Genomic DNA, 19,070 nt, shown 5'->3' with positions numbered 1-19,070 from the left:
CACTTCATTATACGGTGATGGTCAAGAAATGGTATTTAGCTCCACTTATACAATAGATTTTTTTTATTCACTTAAAATATTAAATATATGAATTACAAATTGAATTATTGACTAGGATAAAGGGGGAAAATCGGCAGATTTTTTTTCCAATTTTTTTCCTTGAATATTATTCTTTATTCTGTATTGTACTTTTAAAAGACGGCACACACAAAATTAAATCAGCCGATTTTTAAAAGCTAATATGAAATCGATTAATCGGTCTGACCCTGCTTACGATTCTGCTACACTTTTTACCGTATTCCATGTGAGGTGCATCACTTTAATCAAATCCAATCAATATTTTAATAAGAACCAACTAAGGGACTATGATGCCGCAATGCTGTCAAACATTTCTATAATTTTCATCCACTCATTAAATGGTTTGGCACGATTCGTCTCTTTCGGATCCCAAAAAAAAAGACACGTGCCGAGCAGCTACCCGAACTAATGAGGCCGGTTGAACCCAGTTGAGAAATCAAAGGTAGCGCCGGGCAGTTCTCGCACACAGATATGCTGCATTCCACCATTGCTCTTCTCAGTTTCATGATTAAATAATGTTCTACGTCACTTTTTCACCCCCGGGCACTATTTCTCAACATCACCAGCAAATACGCACTCGTGCATCCCACCAATGAAAACATCCAGAGCTTCGATCCTTATTTTTTTTTTTGCTGCTCCCATATTTTCAGAGGGAGTCAGCATTGGCACATATTGCTCCACTCATCAGTATTCCGCTTCATCACTCGTCGTTCCTCACGACTCCGCGTCACCGATGGAGGAGGATTCCGTCGTCCGTGGCCTCCGTTGCCTCATCGGAGCTGCTAAACACCGACCGTGCCGTTTAGTGCAAACATAGAACATCAAATTTTCATCCATTTTTTTTTTGCGTATGTATGCATTTTTATTATGGGAGTTCTTAGGACTGTGAAAGATGATGCGTTGCGAATCTTAATACAATCCAAGGATGCATTCATTTTAAAGTGTTATTTTAAAAAAAATAAACTCTGAACTCTCTGAAACGCTGGTTAATCATGTCGTAATTGACTCATTCAGTACCATTGACGGCTATAGACGTCAAATTGAGTTCCTGTCAGTAAGTTCAGCTTGACTCATAACTCACAACATGTAAGCCTTTGTGAACATCACCGGAGGCCATTATGAATCCAACAAGCATCAATTTGATCTGGTTTGAGTGCTAGAGTGTTCACATCACCCCCCCCCCCCCAACCCACCCCCCAGCCGGAAGCTCGTGAAGCAGTGCTGGCATGGAGACGGCGTGTTTGTCACAGTATGGACGGCGATAGAATACTCAAGTCCATTCCTGTCTGACTCATGAGGAGGAAGCCAAATCAGAAACTTTGGGACTGCTTTGATCACTCTAGTCACGACCCAAACTGGATAGCGACTTAACACGTCGCGTTGGCCGCTGCGTGAGCGCAATGCAGCAGGTGTCGAAAGAAATGACTTGCGAGGGTGAGAGGAAGTGTGTGAGGAAGCCGGTGAATGCCAATGATGTGTTTGCTTGCATCATCACGACATTGTCTCGTCTTAAAAGAGACACGTGGGACAGTAAGGATTGTATCTGTAATTTGGAACTATATTTATATTCAAATTAAATTACAAAAAAAAGACAAAATGGGTTGTTCTGCGGGTTATTCATTTGATCCAATTTTTTTATGGTTACCCCAAAAATTTGGGACAACTTTTTTTTTTTTACCCAATTTTGGGATTTTTTTTCAATCGCTTTTCAACCAATTTAAAATTCCAGTTTGACTTGAGCAGATCTGCACGGGATTGTTTGTTTTTAATCAAAGTTGCTCACACTCGTGTCCCTCTGCTTAAATATGGATGACCCCCCCCCCCCCTCCACTCCAACATATCGGAGAGGGGGGCGTCGCTACAAATGTAACACATCTGCTTACTGTGTGCACTCAGACAGGTGAAGGAGATGCGAAGGTGTATGAATCCATCCTCTCATCCTTCCTCCCTCCATCCATCCATCCATCCCTGAGCTTTCCACACACAATGCACATGACTCATCCAGATGAGTCACCCCCCCCCCCCTCCCTCCCTCCCCCTCTCCTCCACTCCCCCACGCATGCACACATCTTTGTGTCATCTCCCCTGGATAACCTTGACAGAGGAACACAAGCAGAAAGATGTGTGAAAAGGCATAGTCAAGGATCTGCTTCACACCACCTACGTCCTCATCTTATATTTTTTTTTCCCCCACCTCATGATGGAATCTGGCCTCAAATATTTAATCAACATTGACCACGTAGGCATGTAAAGCTAAGTGGTGCCTGCCACGCGTTTTCAAAGCGGTGATTATTTCTTCCAAAACACAAATGTTCAATATATGTTGGATTTTTGCATAAATATCTAAAATATGTAATTTTTTTTATACATGTGAGAATTTTGAAAAAAGGTCCCCTCAGCACTTTTCCTCAAATTGACTTGTTAAAATATTTTTAATTCCTTCCATACATTTATATTTATTATTATTATTATTTTAATTATTTCTGGGTACACTGATTTATTGTATAAGTAAAATAGAATTTTTCATTTACTTGCTGTCGTTTCATTTCAGAAGGCATCGTCGATGTTTTGCTCTTCAGTATGTAGTGTGACGTGTCCACCAGTAGGTGTCAGTGTTGCTCCAGCCCAATTGCCTATGCCCGCGCGTTGATCCATTAGTATAGCTGGTGTTGAGTCATTCTAATGGGCAAAGCGGGGGGATTTATTTAGCACTTGGACAAGAAAAGTGTTCAACCCTTTTGTGAAGCACAGGAAAAAGTGTGTGTGTGGGGGGGGGGGTGAGCTATTTTCCTTAGAATTGCATCTATATTGAAACTTGTTGCTGGGTAAAGGAATCTTAATGAATCCTTTTACTGAGTGAAATGCGGGTGTTGACACCTTAATCTAGCGTGGGTGTTGTGTTGAAACACCCACAATCCCCTTTAGGTGTGAAGTCCCCCCCCCTCCCCTCCCAATCCTTTTGCATGCCCACCTTATTGTATCCTCTCATTGACTCTGCCTGAATATTCCACAAGTGCGGTGTGACGTATTCATGCATAATAAAAAAAAAATGGAAGGGTGAGCAAGCATACCTGTAGTGTGGGCAGCATGGTGCGAACGTCCGCACTTAACATTCCTGCAGGGAAGGAGTGAGCGGGTCACGACGCCGAGGCCTCATCCAAAGTGATTTAGAGGCGGCACGTCAACCGCCACGCCGCGCCGCACCGCACACGCCGCCTGTGTAATCTTGCTTTGGTCAACCTCTCCCACAATGTGCCAACACACACTCCAAAGCCGCCCAATGGCGTCCTTTTCAATTTAGAGGCGGCCTGCTCCACAAGGAGACTAGCACAAGGAGGAGGGTGAGGGGGGGGGACATTTGTGGCCTGTGCTTTTTGGAAACGGTCATTCTGCTCCAAGCCGGTGGCACTCACCCTGCGCAAAGCCTGTCATTAGAACAGTTTAGTGGGATTTTCAACGAAAGGTGATTGGTTTTGTCGAAAACGGACATATTTTTATGGCGGCGGGGGAAAAAAAAGCTTTGTTATGAAAATAATTTCTCGCTACCGAACCACAAAACCATAATTGCTTTGAAAATATGGCAAAATGCAATGCGTCTGTGGTTAAATATTGCACTTTTGTGGCAAAATATAGCATTCTAAACGCAGCGTGGGTGCTGTGTTTGCCGAGTGCTCGGCTGGAGTTTTAGAGTGACACTGATGGAGGTAGAAAATGGGGCTTAGCACTTCACAAATAAAAAAATAATTATATATATATATATATATATATATATATATATATATATTGTGAATGTGCAATTATTACAATAATATTCTAAATAAGGGATGACCGATTTGAATTTAATTTTGGTTAACCCTAAGGGTAATTTAAAAAGAAAAAAGATGAATTAAATCCCCCGCAAAAACGACCTAAAAAAATCTAAATAAACCTACCAACCTAAATTCAATCGGACGCAATGCTAGGGATAGCCACTAGGAGGTGCCCGAGGGTGACCGGACGGTGTGGCGGCCATTTTGAAAAAATCATGGTACCGTGAGTGTAAGGGACACCCAAAATAAGGTAAGAGCGGATACCAATAAAAGATGTTGTGAAGATTTCAGTGATCCTAAGAAACCACATTATATGGGACATCCTGCCAAAGGGGTCCCCAATGTCAAAACTAAAGTACAGTATAATGAAATGTGATAATTGGATCTTTGAATTAAAATAAGAAGTAAAATACCAATAAACAGTAACTATCAAAATAAAATTAATAGCTGAACATTAAAATCAGTGAGATCAGAAGTGTTGGGGCTAAAAAAAAAGTAAAATAGTAAGATAGTGAATGGTATGAAATGGATAAGCAACTTTTGTACTCAACAGGGACAAAGGACGCAGCCATATTTGAAGACACACTACTCAGGGTTAAGAATATTCAAATAGGTTTTGACTAACAATCAGAAATCCAATAAAGCCGCGCCCAGGGATTTTTGAAAGTATATCCAAATTTACCTGGAGTAACTGCCGGAGAATGACAGATAGTACACAAGGGATCCACAAGAGGGAGCCACCAAGAACCTGAATAAATGGAAACCGTGAGTGTAGGAACTTTCTGAAATAGTGACCCTCTGGCAACAACCGCAACAACAACAGGTTGGCCTTCCCTGGGGCCTTGCGGTGTATGAAGCACAGGGAAGTGGAAGGAATTAAATCCGGCATCTCCTTAGGTCCTAATAGGACAAAGGAGATTGCTCAAGAAGATAGGAGCATACTTTTGTAGGCTGGTTCTCACTCTGATCAGGGTGGGTTGATCCTGAGCTAACGGATGTAGCGGTGGTAATGAAAGGTCAAGGTGACTCAGGGTTTAAGTCCTCAGGGGCTCCAATGCTCTTGGACCCTGATCGGAGGAGAAAGGCAGCGGTACACTGTGGTTGGTTCTCACTCTGATCTGTTCCTTCTAGGTACTTTGCAGGCAGGTTTTCCTTCCCTGGAGCCGAGCGATGTATGAAGCGCAGCCAAGTGGAAGGAATGAATCCAGCATCTCCTTAGGTCGTGCATGGGACAAAGATTTTTCAAGAAGCTTACTTTCATAGGTACAACCGGGAGGAGAGCACTGGAGAGGCACTGCTTAGTCAGGGCTGGCTCCAGTTCTCTCGGACCCTGATCGGAGGAGAAAGGCAGCGGTTCACCGCGGCTGGTTCTCACTCTGATCGGCATTGATTGATCCCCAGCTCTTCTGCCCTGAGCGGCTTGACCTGGATACCTAGCGGTGTTAACTAAGGGTCAATGCAACTCAGGGGGTAAGTATGCGGCCCCCCTGAGTTCCGACTCTAGGAACAAAGCACGCAGGGTGTGGTGGTCCAGAGCGGAAGGACCTTAATCCAGGCTCAGTCTTCTATGAGGTGTAGCCTCGCTCATGCAACAGCACATTGCACCACATACGTTAATATTGGACTTTAAAATGGCAAATTGGAACAGTCTGGAAATTCTTACCCATAATACTCACATCCCCTAGTCCAGCTTAGGTGACTAGGCCGAGGATGCACCGGGACCTAGGCGAAGTAGAATAGCTTTTCTTTTTCAGCCATGACCTCAACAATCCCTCTAGGTACTTTGTAGGCAGGTTTGCCTTCCCGATGTACCAACCAAGTGGAAGGAAGGAATGAAGCCAGCACCTCCTTAGGCCGTGCGTTGGCATGGGACAAAGAAGATTTTTATATATATATATATATATATTTATATATATAATATTTATATATATATATATATATATATATATATATATATATATATATATATATATATATATTATATATATATATATTATATATATATTATATATATATATATAATATTTATATATATAATATTTATATATATAATATTTATATATATAATATTTATATATATATATTATATTTATATTACATATATATGATATACTATATAAATAAAAAAATATATAAATAAAATTTAAAAAAATAAATATATATATATAAAAGACGAGGCAACCTAAAAACGTCGTTCTGGGGTTTTAAGATGTGAGAGCGCTATGTGCGCTGCAGTACACTGCACGCGCCTTGTGGTCGGCCATGTCGAAAGTCACATCGGCCGTCACCAAAGCTTGTGGGAATGTAGCGAGTTGGGCCATAAAACACTTGACCTTGGCACCGGCCCACTTCCCTTGCAGACGGGGAAGTGGTGAGCGAGGGGGAAGCCACACAGGCCCAGCGTATCTTGCGCTTCTCTAGAAATGATACTTTTTTGTTTTTTTCACACTGGTTTGACCCGGGGTCGCGACCTTTGGGTTGTCGCTTGTCGTGGTGTGACGCTTTGCGACTAGTTTCACTTCATCTGCCTCGCAAACGTTACTTCAGTGGAAAAAAAAAAATGTCTTGTGGCATTTTTTCTCATGAGGGGTTTGTAATTGTAGATGTCCAGCCTAAATTGACTATAGGAAATTAAAATGACCCCAAAAATGTTTCATCTAAAATAAACATTTCTGTCTCGGTCCTCGCCCGACCAATCCGCAAAATATCACGGAAAGTCGATTCTGCGTATTCCCGCTCACAAACAACAACAACGAAAAAACGATGTCATGAAACAAAATGGCGGCTAAGTCAAATGGAAATTTACATGGTGGAGCTTTTGTTCCAAAAGTGACTTTTTAGTCTTTTGTGGCGGCGTTGCAGTGTGCAAGTGCCCTGTCGGTGCACTTTGGGGGCCCCCCCACGCACACACACACGCACACACACACACTTAGAGGGCTAATTAAAAGCAAAAGTAAATGAGCAGTCTCCCGATGATTTATGTGTCATCGCATTCCATGGAGCAGTGGGCCGCAAGTGTAAATTATCATTGACAGCGCTTCATTTTGGAGGAAGTGAAGATGCTAAATCGAGACTTTGCATGGATGAGAGGAATACTATTGCCGATCTGCAGGAGTGTATGAATTTGTGTACTATTGTAGTATTTGAGTTATGTAGTTTTTTAAAAACTTGAAAAAATTTACCTGTCTGATAACTTTCTTTCCTTCTATTTAAATGGCAACATTTCCATCATTTTACTTTGTACTTTTTAAAACATAAAAAAGTTTAAATCGATTTGTAATTATTTTTTTTAATTATTTACCAGGAAATGCTGCAACAATTTGCTTCCAGGTAGAAAGACGTAATTGACATTTAAGCTTTTAGGTGCAATCAAGATGTGTTTTTTTTTTTTCCACCCCCTCATGTTGATGACATTGAAAAGCACGAAAACAGGAACATGATTTATTTTGCTGTGAATCTAACGAAATGAGGAACCTGCATTTTTTTTTTTTTTAAATACATTGTCATACTAACACTTTCTCAGTCTTTCAATATAATGTTTTACAGGAATATTTATTTATATTTAATTATTTAATTTATTTTTATTATATATATATATATTTTTTTGCTCATTGTCTTGGAGAAGGTTTCCTGTGGGGTGTTACCAAGTTGAGTTCCTTGACCTCTAAAATGATCTTAAGGTGTTTTGACCTTATTCTTGTTTGCTTTTATTCTCAAGTGCTCTCACACACTATCTCACGATTTCCATTGGCTTTTTATGCGCCAATAAAACGTACACTTGAGCTTGAAGTCACTCATTCAGCAACCCCCCCCATTGCACATCCGCCAAGATGCATTTCTTTGTTTTTAGATTTTTCCTACGTTGACTTTTACATGCTTGCTATTGTTCCAAAGAGGCTGATTGGACGTGGTTATGACGTGCTGTCAGGTCCTGGTTCCAGATCAAACACACCAGCAGCTGTCGTTGGCTTCCACCGAGGTTTGGCTGACCAACGGCGTCTCTCGTCGCCTTTCAAACAACAGACATTATCTTCATCGGCACGTCGGCCGCCCGGGAGGCCTGCGGAGCGCACGGCTGGGTAACACCTGTCCGCTCAAAAAGGGGAAGGTAAGCTGTGGAAGATTCTCCAGAAGATGGATTCAAGATGCGTGTTTGTGCTTGTTTGGATATTGCTTCCATGTGGCGTTAAGGCCGGCCGAGCAATTTGCCGCGTGTACGAGCAAGGTTTAGCTACAAGGTGGAGACCGCTGAGGTTTTCCATTGTCAGATCAATTTCACGCACTCGAAGAGAACAATTACAAATATGTCTCAAGGGCCTTTTTAACTCGCAGACGATAGACAGAGTCTCAAATCGCGTGTGACGCAAAAAAAGAAGAGCAGGCAATGCGAACACACATTTGAATTGAAATCAACATGGCAGATGCAATCTGGGAGAAGTAAAAATATTTGAGTATACTTTTTGGAATTTATTTATGGAGTGTGAAACATGAAAACTTGTTTGCATTATTGTTGTAATCTGAACCAGTATTTAGTAAGTTAACAACTCGAAAGTAATTTAAAAATGTATCATTTTATACAAAGTTATTTTTATTTGCTTTATTATTTATTTATTTTATACAAAAATCATAGATAAGTTGTTTATTTTTTTAAATTGAGTATTATCATTTATTTATTTATCATAAATCTGATATTGTTCATTGTGATTCAGGTTGATTTATTCCTTGTTTTTTCGAGCTCAATTGTTCCATTAAATCTGTGCAGCTCACTCTTCGGGCATCACGGGTAATCAGTTTTTCTGATCATGACTCACGACAGTAGCTCCCTCCGTAGATGCGATGGCCGTCAGTGGGTAGAAAGAAACAGTAGCAGTGGCAAAGCAGCTGTTGCTATGGTTACCGCCTCTCGTCATGAGGACACACAGCGCTCACGTACACGAGCGACAAGCGAGCCTCTTACGCAGACAAAGACGTTTCTTGGTACAAGACGAGAACTCTTATTACTGTCAACACACACTTGTATTATTTTGTGCGTCACTGCGCTGTTTGTGCGTTAGCAATGTTCTGAGGGGCCTCGTGTGCCTCGACTAAGTTCTTGTTTACGTTTATTCGTCATTGAAATTTCATATTAAAGACAGTATCTATTCAAGGTGAAGGCTACTCGAGAGGATTCGATAAATATAATTTCATGATTACGGGGATTCTATTGACAATTTTTTTTTTACAATTCTTTTCAAATTTAAAATGACATATAATAACCCAAAATAAAGGTTTAGAGGTCGTTAGCCTAACAAATGGCTCGACAAAATTGTGTTTACAAGTACTAAAAGCAAACTAGTTGGAAATTAGCTCGCTACTTAGCCCATTAACAAGCTAGCTGGACAAAGTTTTGATAGTTTGTATGATAGTTAGCTGATAGCATGTTCACTCGCCAGAGGACTCATGAATGCTTAGGACAAATTGTTTGATAATACTCAGAGCAAACTAGCTGGTTAGTTAGCATACAAAAAAAAAGCCTGTTAAAATATGATTACAAGAGCAAAAGCTAATTATTGACACTGAAGCAGATTAGCACGCTACTTAGCCTAGCTTGTTAACATTTGCTGATTTTATAACTAGCTCTCTAAATTTTGCTGAATTTTGATTCCTTTTCCTTAAGGCAAATTATTTAGTTGCACGCTTTACAATACAATACAACTTTATTTCATTTAGCGCATTTCACAGCAGCTGTAACAACGCGCTTCACGTATAGCAATGTCACAACCACAAAGAAAGTAAAAACAGTCAATCTAAACGAAAATGAATCTTCAGTAGCAGAATAATAGTCAAAAGCCAGCAAAAAACTTTTTCTTGGTTTTCCTGACCAATAACACATTTTTTATGTGAGCTATTCATTGTGTGCGCTAACTAGCTTATTTTATTTAATAACTCCCTTGTGGATTGCCTTGCCGTTTAAGTTTATATTTCATCCTTGACAAAGGAGCAAAGTAAAAAGTTCAGCTGTCACCAAAGTCATAAAACGTCCTCCTTGAATGTTTACCAAACGTCACTGATCGATCCAACGATCTTTTCTATCATAAGCCACAAATGTGAACCTCATGGCGTGGGGAAAGGAAAATCCCCAATTGCCAAAGTGATTAGGGTGTCACCTCATGGTGATGAATGTCTGACCCAAAAAAAAAATCTCTTATCAATTCTGATTTCTTGACATTTTTCAGTCTGGGTGAAGCCACATTGTTTGCAAGTCTGTTAGCTTAGCAATGAGAAAGGATTGTTAACTCATAAAAGTTATAGGTCAAAAATAATTATGGGAAAACTTTGTCTCAGTCTTTTTCGAATAGGGTGTGTAGACTTTTTATCGCAGCAAGACAAATGACCTCACCACTCGCCAAAGTGGCAGAGCCCGTCTACTGTATACACACCTACAAGTGAGTGTGTATAATCTATGGAAACACTCTCAACACTGTGTTGACACTACAGGTGATTTGTGCGTCTCCACAGGCTACCGTACAAACTTGTTTTAATTCCCCCCGCTGTACGTAAGCGTATTGAAGCCGTTGACAAATGGCCGCTCTTGTGGTGCCCAATGTTATCCTTAAACAAAATATTATGGGTCCGAGAAGTAGTCCACATCAGTCAAATATATTCCTAAATACATTTACTTATGTAGTCTTGCTTAAGTGTTCATTTGTCTCCATAACAACCTCACATGATAATTATTTAGGAGTAAAAAAATTCAAATTAGTAGTTTTCTGTTTGTGTGTGTGACAAAATAAAATAAAATAACAATACTACATGCAGTTACAGGGTTGGTCCACAAGGGGGCGAGCTCCCCCTTTGACAGGCAGGCTGCGACGGCTGAAATCGCTTCATGGAGCGGACTGACACGTTCACACCTTCCAGGAGTGTGTGAATTACACACTATTGTGCTGCATACATCTAGCGGACACAAAAATGAGCTCAATCTCAGCATCTCCTTTTATAATTAACCATCCAAAATGTGCCCCAGTGGTGTTGTACCGATAACAATAGTAAAACAAGTGTGTTTTGTTTAGCCAGTATGATCGTGTTAATGATCTTCCACTCGCTTGGACTGTATCCACAAACATTCCCCAATTGTGTGCCTCCTTTTTCCCGCCCTGCGGCGACGCGGGCAAGTCTGAGCACTCTCACCAGCTCGGCCTCCCGTAAGCGACGTGAAGACGCTGGCACCGCGTTGACGCATTCCTTCACCACTTTTCTTTTCTTTCCCCTTGGGGTGCTTTTTTTTCCTCGGAACATCATACCACCAAAGCAGAATGTACGTGTGTGCCCTGACCTGCACATGAACCTTAACCCCGGTGTGCCTGTGGTGTTTCGAGAGTGCTGCCACACCAGACAGAAGTGAAACCTGTGGCTTTTCTTACTGACTGCATGCCGTTGATGTGTGTGTGCGCGTGCGTGTCTGTGGGTGTCTATGTATGTGTATATGTGTGTGTTTGTACCCACAGACGTATCTCTGTTGCATCTCTGACGCCCGTCATTCTTGTTTTTCCTTTTAAGTGCGGTCACAAATACGCACATATTAGTCGTACCGCAAGGGCGGAAGTGTCTCGTTTTCACATGCATGCACAGACACACACAAATTAAGCATGTAGGCCTCTTGTCCATCAGGTTGTCCCCCCACAAGGTCTTTTTTGTAGATGTTGTGGTTGTACTGCAAAGATTCAGGCCTTTAAGGCAAGCAGGAGCGAAGGCAGAATGCATTTTCACACGGCCAAAGGAGCTCATTGTGAAACCGCGATAGCGACCAAACCTTCAGTACTCGCTCGACGGTTGGGAGGGAAAGCGAAAGAAATGACGGTTTTGACTGTCATTTCCTAAAAGCTGCGTTATCTAGTGTCACGACGTCGCTTGGTTGGCCCAACCGATCGCATGTGAATCAGATTCTTGTCACTAAGCTAACAAGAGTACTATTATAATGTTAATGAAGTATTTTGGTAGTATTTTTTTAAATTTAGAAAAGTAGAATTTTGTAAATATGTAAACGTATAGGAATGGTAATCAAATATAATTCAAAATAGTTTGCATTTTCTTCATCAGTTTTGCTTCACATTTTGCTGTGAGCACCTTGACCACCTGGGGGCAGTATAAGATGCAAAGAGTACCACAGAAAAAGAGAAGAAGAATTTAAATTTACATCACACACATGACTTAATACTACTACAACTAAAAAGTTTGAAAATAATTTGTCAAATGTAAACTTGTTACACCAGAGATTTATTGTAAGTACATACTTTTCGAAAGTGCTTTTTTTTAGTTTACTGTTTTAATTACAAAAACCTGTTTAGATGTTTGTGATGTCAGTAAAGTCAAAATGATCCGCATAAAAAATCTTTTAGTCTCCCCATGTAATTTTTTTTCCGACATTGGTATTTCTGTACATTAACATGATCATTTCCGTTAACACCGGGACTCACTATATTTTCTCTCCGCACCATTTGTTCTGTTGAAGGGCTGAGAAGCTACGAAAATGTGACAGTAAGACAAACACAGCGAGGCCTCAAAGCGCTCTCGCCGCTCGGTGCGGCGCAGCTGAGAGCCATCCAAGCCGCTGATGGACTTTCCAGCCAATCTCTTCTCCACTTTCCACCACCCTGCCAACGAGCAACAAAAACCCCGGTCTCTTTCCTGGCGCTGACCGCGACCCCGGGCGGGGGGGGGCGACCGGAGTCGAACCCAACATTAGAGGTAAGAAGGGTCAACGGGAAGTGGCGTGTGGGTGGCGGTGCCAAGGGAGCTCTCTGTGATTGGATGAGCAAAGTGGGCGGGCGGGCACTTTTTTGGCATTGTATATTTCTTAACTAACACAAGCAACAAATGAATCAGTATTCCGATAAACAATTTGGACTCGAAGGGGCTGACGGATGCCATAGAGCAGGAAGTCGTTCGTAGCGAAAAGTGCTTGCTAGCAGCTGCCTACGCTCACTACGGCTGTCACGCGCCAGATCCAAATCAGGGAGGCGCACAAATATTTTCTTTTGATTACGAAAAAAAAAGTTCTTTCTGCAATTCCCAAAGACGCCACAAGATGGCCCCAAAGCTGTGGCTAATAGGAAAGTCGTATTAGGTGAATATGTGAGATTGTTAATGGAAGTTACAGAAAAACTTTGCCACATGTGCACTTGTGGTTCCCCCTTCTTAATCAAATCATCTGTAAGACATTAATTTGAAGAGGAATGTTGTAGGAGGAATTTGTAATGTGTAGCTGACGTTCACAACTGTTCTGTGATTGACAGATAATCAGTCCCGATCTTATCGTCTGCAGTCACGTCTGACGTATGAAACCAGCGGTGCGGTGGCATCTTGACGTTCTTGTTAAAAAAAAAAAAAAATCAAGATAACGCTGAAAAAAAATTTTTTTTGAAGATTTTTATATCATCCATCTAAATCTTTACCTTTTACACACACCCTATATTAAAAAACTAATAGAAACAAAAAGTTAGCGCATCAGCCCTCGCAAACAGCGCACGTCCAATTTTCTCACAAAATAATCTTCTAGTCATGTGGTCCAAGCCGCAGATATACAGCAAAGCTTCCCTACAAATGAGGATGCACTTTCCTTGTCAAAATCTCTCCACGCGGCGAGCAGTCAAATGCGGGACGACGCGGCCCGGCCCCGCTATTAGCGGTGCGACGCCCACCCGCTCCCATCGGCTTCACGGCGAGACGAGTGCACCAAACAGCCACTTAGCCAAGAGGCTTGCGGCTTCATGCATGTGTGTGTGTGTCGCTCGGATGGATGGATGGGGAGGAAAGGTTTGGGAGGGTGGGAGGTGTTGGGGTCTGGTTGGCAAGGAAACGCAGCTGTGTGCCAGAGAGAGGTCTGCTCATCTCATTGCCCTCTCAAACACTCGTACAGTGCGGACACATGCTCGCTCTTCAAGCCACTTCCTGCGCACAGGGCATGGGAACTCCCCTGATCCCCCCCCCCCCCTCCCTTCTTCGTCCTCCTCCCACTCCCTGCTCTTCCTCCACATCATCCCTGTCCTCTCACTCACCCTCTTCCCTTTTTCACCCCCTCGATCATATACTGCGCCGTCTACTGGTGAAGCATTTTGGAAAATATCGCCATCGAATCAAAACGAAATTTCTGAAAATATTTTTGGTTGTTCCGATTGCCACCTTTACGATTCAAAAATCGCATTCCGCGACATCGAAACGTCGATTTAAACTCGATTAATTGCCCGACGCAAACCGAGGAATACTCCCCCCGTTTTGATTTCCTGCCTCCATCTGTGTCCAATTTATCCGGCGCTAATTTATTTTTTGATTCCCGCCGAATCAGAACAGCATCGCTCTCTCCGTGGCGTCGAGCGCGCATACATGCACATGCACATTTCTTATTGTTTTATTCCATAAAAGTTCCTATAAATCACTGGATATTAATCGGCCCCAGACGGCCCTCTCCCCCGCCTGCCCTCCCCCCTCCTCCTCCCCCCTCGCACAAACACAGACCAGATGCATAGGAAATGGGATGGCAAAAAAGGGCACCCAAGAGACGGCCTCCACTTTTTCTTCTCTCCTCCTCCGTCTTCTCTGAGAACGCTCGTTCACGCCGCAATGCCCCGACCCGGCCGGGCCTCGCAGAGGAAATACAGCCCCCACAACTGAATTAGAAGAAATAAATGAAAGAATAAATACATAAACTGTGTGGGATGGAGGTGAAGACACACGTGGGCTTCCAAGCGTGGTTTGTTGCACCTGCACAGCGGGGCCGAATCCGAGGCCTTTCCTTATCTCACCGCGACATCCAAGCTGCTCGTACGGGGGATGGGGGGGGAGGTCCTCGGTTTACAACCGCACTGACACATTCGGGTCAGGGAGTCCTCAGTCCTGTCATCTGCAGTTTCCAGGTCACAAATGTGTGGCGTTTCCTGGTGTAACCAGAAAAACAAACGATTTGAATCAAACGGCACTGAATCGACTCAAATGGAATCGTTCCACTTTAAAGTATATCGACATACGTATCGAATCGTCTTTTATCGGATATATTTTCTTCTGTCGTGTATTTCAACTCACAGCAAGAAATTCTCCGTCGTACACTCAGCCGTACCAAATCGAATTGAATCGAACCCAATGTTTAAAATGGAATCTTCCCTGAATCGTGTGCCACGAGAAGAGCTTGAAACAAACGAGTTGCGCATTTCAAACCGGAGAAGACGTAACGGCGCGCTCGGTCCAACACACCTGCGCTCTGTTGGCTCGCGTAATCGGAGCGAAAAGGCAAAGTAACCACTAGAGAGACACGATCTGGACCGAGGAAAACGTGAATTATAGCCAGACGTTGGAGAAAAGAGAGACAGGTCAGGGAGGGGGGGGGGGGAGTGGATGTAATGTTAGCGAGAGGACGTCTTTGTCCCACCCTGTCCTGCCTGGGCTGGCAGAAGATTGAGGAGGAAGGGGAGGGGGCGAGGAGGAGGGGGCTGCAGCTGAGAGCGAGTGCGCGAAAGACAGTCAGGCAGAAAATGTGAGAAATGTGAATGTTGGCGGACGAGGGGGAGAACGTTGGTTTTCAGGCACGCAGGGACAGCCTGCAGAGTTCTGCCAAGAGAAACACGGAGCTGCCGTGCATATGCAGGAGCTGTGAGTGATGAGGGAGGGAGGGGGGGGGACTAAGAGTTCCCTTGGGCAAAGATGAGACTAATGAAACAACTCTTAATGACTTGCAGCGGGTATAAAAAGTCTACACCCCCCCGTTTGAATGCAAAATCATTTTGTAACCTTTTCCACTATTAATGAGACCTTTAAATAACACGAACTATTGTTACTTTGTTGTGGACTTAGCCACATCGCCAGTTATAAGAGGGTGTGCACACTTATGCAATTACATTTTTCTCTGTTTTAATTGTACTGAGTAAGCAAGTACTCGCATTGCGCCACTCCCCATCTCTGCATGTCTGCTGTCGGCCGGCTAATATTTCGTCTGCGTGGACCGATAAGGTGACGAGGGAGCCAAACGGCCTTTTGCCAGAATCCCCGGGCCCAGATGTCCACTCTCAGCCGTCCCCGCTGACCGGCCGGCCGCTCGCCTGCCAGCACTCTGCTTCATATCCCCACTTTGCGGAAAATATGTAAATATGTTGACTCGCCGAGATGTCCTCTCCTCTTTCTCGACCTTGTAGCACTTTTGGAGAGGAGGCGAGACAGCGGCCAGGAGTGAAAACATCTCCAGAGCGCCATATAAGGGCCGGGTTTGGGCTTCGGGATCGGCTTCTCATCGCTTTTGAATCCGCTGGGCCCGTTACACAAGCCGGGAAACGCACGCGGCGACCCTCAGCTTGACACTTGCAAACGGCGTGATGCGCCGTTGTGGGTGTGACAGGCAGGTCAACGGTGGTCCACACGTTTGCTTTTTGTTGTAACTCAACCAGATTCACTTTATGGAGTCAAACAAGTAACACAGATGTAGAACATCAGAGTCGGTGGTTTTACTCGGGTTGAGATTTAAAAAACTTTTATTGCGCTGGGTAGCACGGTCGAATAGAAGGAAATTGCAAGGAAGGGAAATGGGACTGTTACGAGTATCATGTCCATCCATCCATCCATTTTCTGGATGGCTTCTCCTCACTAGGAGGCAGAAAATGTGGGTAAAACTTCACAGCCACCTCTGATGTGTTCGGGCCTCGCTCATCTGCCGAGCCTGAACTCTTCGTGCCCTCTCGGGTCCCCCGCCGTTCAGACAAGGAGTGAAGACGGAAACCTCGCTCGCTCTCATTTTCCGCAAGCGTGCCTCTTTACTTGCTATTTGTGGTTGGCGAGCTGCATGTGTGCGGTGGGTATCGTCATGCAGGCCTCTCTGGCTTGCGGTTTGGGTGAGGAGCGAGGGTGAGGGTGGTGGAACGCAATGGCTGCCACACTGCCACAGACATCCTGGCACCACTGGCCCACAGTTCCCCTTTCCAGAATGTAGAAACACCACTGTGTGTGTGTGTGTGTGTTTTGAATGTATTTTGGCACCCACAGTGACTTCCCTTTTTTTTTTTTGTATTATTAATCTTCTCATTTAGTTGCTTCTCAGGGAACTCAACGAGGCACTCTAAGCGGCCCAAAAGCCCCACACTGTGTGGGCACACACTGACTCTCAAGTTTTTTTTGGGGGGGGGTCGGCATGCCTCCCCGGAGCTGGCAGCGCCGTCCGGGCACTCATTCCCCCCGCTTGGCCTTGAACCCGACAGGATGCGGAGATCACTGCTCCAGCGTGTACTTCTGCACTATGTGTGCCTCCTACTCTCCCCCTCCCCTCCCTTATTCTGATTTTGCGTCTTGGCTGACTTTTTTACCTCTCGAAGAATTTGGAAAGGTTGTGATATTTTTTTTCTCTCTCGCTCTCTCTCTCCCCCTTGACTTTGAGCAACGTTGCCTTTGTCTCTCCTTTTCTTTCTCGTTCTCCCTCTCAGGCCCGCGTCTGCTGCGGCTCCTCGCTAATAGATTTCATATGTTGCTGCAGTTGACATCAGTCTTAAACTATTCTACATGTGATCCCAGATATTTCCTCAGGAAATCTGTCAGATATTTATTGAAGGCTAATAAAACAAACTTGCATGTCCTTCTACCTTCTACTCATCTCCTCTCGCTATTCTCCGCTCCGTTCTCAAGTCCATTCTATTATTATGACTCCAGCTTTCTAACTAGGCTCTTTTTTTTTTTTTTTTTTCTATGGAGACAATTTCCTTCCATTCATAAGAAACCGGCCGGGTCAGACCAGCACATAGGTTGGGTCTGTGTGGGCTGCTGGGGGTCTTCCCCTTCCTCTGTTTCTTTATTCTTCACCCCCCTCCCCTCCCCTCCCTCGTACATCCCATAATCAGCTTTTAATACTCCTACTTGTTCACTTGTGCTGCTTACTTTGTGTGTATGTGGCATAAAAAAAAAAAAAAAAGTTGAGCCGACCCCACGTCGACCTTAATAGACCGTCTTTAGACTTTTAGGTGCTGCTTTTTTGGTTTGCAACAGAGTTCAAATGGGCTCAGCAGTTCAAGTAGTGAGATAATTCCGCCTTTTTTCTCTAAGGCGGCTATTATGGGGACGTGTTTATTTTTGCAAGTGGGCTACACACGGGGACTATTAAAGTAGGGGCCTCTATTTGAGGAAATAGAATAATTTAAATAGACACTTAAAAAACGTTTACATGGGAAAGAAAATGTAATTCTGTGCATCGGTACTCTCGCATATTGGAGCATTTATGATCAAGCCCTATGAACTCTTGCCGAGCAACAAGTGTCTATATAAGCGTGACTAGAAAAATGTATGGAAGCACTTTTGTTGATCTGCATTACATTTTCTTCGCAAGTTTTAAAATTATTATTGGGTGTCTTTAGTCTTTTTTTTGTATTTTCTTTTTACAGTTAATAACTTCATTTTGCTCTAATACGTCTCTATATTGCAGTGTAATTCCACTTTTGACCACTAGATGGCAGGACGATTAGCTCGTTTTTTAAAATAGTCTGAATTTGAAAGAAACCAGAAGTACATAGCCTTGATTTTGTTGATAGTCATTGAATGTTATCTGTGTAATCCTTTTTTTTTCCTACGGAAAGGTTATCCATTGCTTTTGCTCTCTCTTACGATATTATCTGTTTAAATTGTGAATATTAAGTTAATATGAATTGAATTGAAACACCTCTGAAAAATAAATTGTGCTAGAAAAACAGTATATTTAAATTTCCTCTAGTGTGGATTTCACTAATTATGGGGGTGGTCTGTAACAGAACTGAGTTGATTAATTTTCCAAAGTTTTTTTTCCACATAAACACAACAATGGAGGAAAATTGATGTCTAATGTCAAGTTAATAACAAGTGATGTTGCAGAAATATTTCTAAGACTGCTGCTTTGCGTCTACCTTCGCAATTTGCAGCTGCACCGTACGTGTCAGCCGAATTCTCCGCCGTGCCGCCCTCCGGCGTGTCCCGCGTGTAACCTCACCGGGTTGGGCCTCCGCGTTCGGCGCGCCTGGAGCTGTCGCCGCACGCCACCGCCGCAACACGCTGCCTTATAAAGACAGGTATTCACACTTAACGCAAAGTGCTGCACAGTGTTCAAAAAGTAGACAGGTCGCCGCGGAAACGGGGCGGTGAAAAGTTGCAGATTTGAACACGTGATATTAAAGGGCGACCTTTCGTGTCACGTTTTATTTCCATTCGGCT

General features: G+C 43.3%; 2 long non-coding RNA genes across 2 annotated transcripts; one reads left to right on the top strand and one right to left on the bottom strand.

Moving 5' to 3' along the window:
• Positions 1-6,063: 6,063 nt before the first annotated feature.
• LOC125972043 (uncharacterized) lies at positions 6,064-18,997 on the top strand. The gene is made up of 3 exons (XR_007482678.2): positions 6,064-7,995; positions 12,379-12,614; positions 18,782-18,997. It is a non-coding gene; the product is annotated as an uncharacterized lncRNA (long non-coding RNA).
• On the bottom strand, positions 14,371-15,213 carry LOC137840415 (uncharacterized). The gene is made up of 3 exons (XR_011087051.1): positions 15,114-15,213; positions 14,628-14,800; positions 14,371-14,533 (listed from the first exon to the last, which is right to left on the bottom strand). It is a non-coding gene; the product is annotated as an uncharacterized lncRNA (long non-coding RNA).
• Positions 18,998-19,070: the final 73 nt, after the last annotated feature.

This window comes from Syngnathus scovelli, chromosome 7 (genome assembly GCF_024217435.2).
Source record: "Syngnathus scovelli strain Florida chromosome 7, RoL_Ssco_1.2, whole genome shotgun sequence".
NCBI lineage: Eukaryota > Metazoa > Chordata > Actinopteri > Syngnathiformes > Syngnathidae > Syngnathus > Syngnathus scovelli.
This window is presented reverse-complemented; position numbering and strand designations above follow the sequence as displayed.